A 2,500-nucleotide genomic window follows, 5' to 3' on the forward strand; every position below is an offset into this window, starting at 1 on the left:
CGTCGCATTTTCTTTATTTACTTATTCTTTTCCTACAACTAAAACAGATTCAAACCCTTTTTCTACCCCTTCAAAATGCAACGTAATCCAATCTTCCTTCTCTCCCTCAACAGAACCTACAAAACACAGGATCCAGGAAGGTATTAACACGTCTATGACCTCCTCCTTTTCTCTCCTTTGGCTCTCTTTCAAAACCTATTATCAACGCAAAAACAGATTCAAACCCTTTTTCTACCCCTTCAAAATGCAACGTAATCCAATCTTCCCTTCTCTCCCTCAACAGAACCTACAAAACACAGGATCCAGGAAGGTATAAACACGTCTATAACCTCCACCAAGATAACAGAGAAGACAGGAGAGCATCAGAACGCATTACTAGTGTTTATGTGCCTTGGAAGCCTCTGTGTCTGCCCTTATGAGAACTGTAAGCAAGGGGGACTTAAATAGTGTTTGCCCCGACCTATCTACCTATCTATCTATCTATTTACCTGCCTCGCCCTAATGTAAGAAGGGGAGCATTCGCGGCGATGTTGCTAAGAATAGAAGACTCAGGAACGAATAGTGAAACGGAGGAGTTATAACGTTCGATGGAATGGTCGTATGTCGGTACTTGAACGTTCGTATGTCGTGATGACTAGTCGTATACCGAGACATGACCTGTATGATCGTAGAGTGAAGGCATAACTTGAGTGCTCGAAGTATGAGGGCGTGAATTCAGTGATCGTATAGCGAGAACATAACTTGAACGGTTGTATTGCGAAGATCTAATTGGTCGTATAGCGAAACAAAGAAGTAATTGCATGTTTTGGATTGGTCAAATAGCAAGAGCGTGACACCTATGAAGCTAAACCGTCGACTTAAAAGTTTGTGAATGAGGAAACGAAGGAGGAATGAGACTGTGACGAGTTTTTGTGAGAAGAGTGCGCAGACAGATAGCAAGTGATGGAAAGTGAGCTGGGTTTAAAGATAGTGAAAGCGAGGAATGACGAAGGGCTTTAGCGAAGAAAATGGGAGTTTTACGCATGGAAACGTGTACTGAAGGAGTTGATAGTGAAAAAAACGCCTTGAATACGCAGTGAAACGTATTGCAATGAAAATGACGATTGATAAGTTGAATTAGTGATGGACAGATATAGTGAAATGGAGAAATGACTTAGAACTATAGTGAAGAAATTAGATTAGTAACGTACATTGAAACAGCTGATACTGAAGAAAACATCGTATATACAGTGAAGAGAAAGAAGAATGACAAGTATTAATAATGAAAAGATTGTTATAGTGAACTGGAGTAATAACGAAGTACTATAACGAAGAAATGAGATTAATAACACATGAAAACTTATAATGAAACAACATAATAGTGAAGAAACAGCGTCCCAAACAGTGAAATATATGACGAAACTCAGAGAAAAGAAACGAATGAAAGTGAAAAGGATGAATGACAAGATAAAATTATGATATGATGATAAGTTGGTGATAGTGAAGTGATGAACCCCCAAAAAAGTGAATGTCTGGGGTATAGACTATCATGCGCGTGGCGTCAGTGCTCACATCCGTCTCGCTACCCCTTGAAGCTGTGTTGGGGGGTAAGAATTCGCTAACTTGGAATACAGAAAAGCCTTAGTGATTTGTGAAAGTGAAAGGATAGGCCCCAAAAGAGGAAGAAAAAATAAAACAGAAAATTTATGTAAGAAAAATGTAAAAATAATTGATGTGTACAATTTTGAAGTGAATGGAAAATTAATGAGTTTACGAATAAAATCTTGAAGTGAGTGAAAAATTAATAAGTTTACGAAAGGAAAAAGGATGGAAAATGTGGAAAATACAAATATATATGTATGATGAACTTAATATATGTGTGAAATTTGAGAGCTAATAGAAATAAAAAATATATATATAGGAAAATGAAAATATGTGAAATAAAAAAATAATGTGAAATAAGATAAAATGTTTAAGACTGAAAATAAAAAAAGAAAATAAGTAAAACAGAAAAACAGTGAGTAAAGTGGAAAGAATATTAAATTTGTGAAGAAAAAATAGAAAATACAAAAAATGAAACTGGAAAAAAATATTACGACTTGAAAATGGAAAGAGAATATAGAAAACAGAAAAATCAGTAAAATAGAAAACACGAGGACTGAAAGAAAGAAAGAAAAATAAGGTGAATAATAAAATAGTAAAATAGGAAAATATTGAGTTTATGACTGAGAAAAGAAGTTAAGATAGAAAAGAAATAAAACAAGAAAAATATCGAGTTTATGGCTGAGAAAAGGAATGAAAAAATAAGTTAAAATAAAAAAGAAAGAAAATAAGAAGAAAAAATATTGAGTTTGACTGACAAAAAAAAAGGATTCAAAATAAGTTAAAATAGGAAAAAGAAAGAAAATAAGAAAAAATATCGAGTTTATGACTGAAAAAGAAATGAAAATAAGCTAAAATAGAAAATAAGAAAAATATTGAGCTTACGATTAAAAGAAAACCAAAAAAACAAGTCAGATAG

General features: G+C 33.8%; 1 protein-coding gene across 12 annotated transcripts in view; it reads left to right on the plus strand.

The window, feature by feature from the left end:
- LOC126982242 (zinc finger protein GLIS3-like) overlaps window positions 1-2,500 on the plus strand; it is a 49,101-nt gene that overhangs the window by 7,615 nt on the left and 38,986 nt on the right. For 11 of the 12 annotated variants that reach the window (XR_007734881.1, XR_007734885.1, XR_007734882.1 and 8 more), the window contains exon 2: window positions 284-2,500. This exon is cut by the window's right edge and continues 910 nt beyond it. The gene's annotated coding sequence lies outside the window, so the exon portion shown is untranslated. Of the gene's footprint in view, window positions 141-283 lie in introns of all 12 variants that reach the window. The other variant, XM_050834190.1, reaches the window with a different exon arrangement.

Source organism: Eriocheir sinensis, chromosome 50 (assembly GCF_024679095.1).
Source record: "Eriocheir sinensis breed Jianghai 21 chromosome 50, ASM2467909v1, whole genome shotgun sequence".
NCBI classification, from domain to species: Eukaryota; Metazoa; Arthropoda; class Malacostraca; order Decapoda; family Varunidae; genus Eriocheir; species Eriocheir sinensis.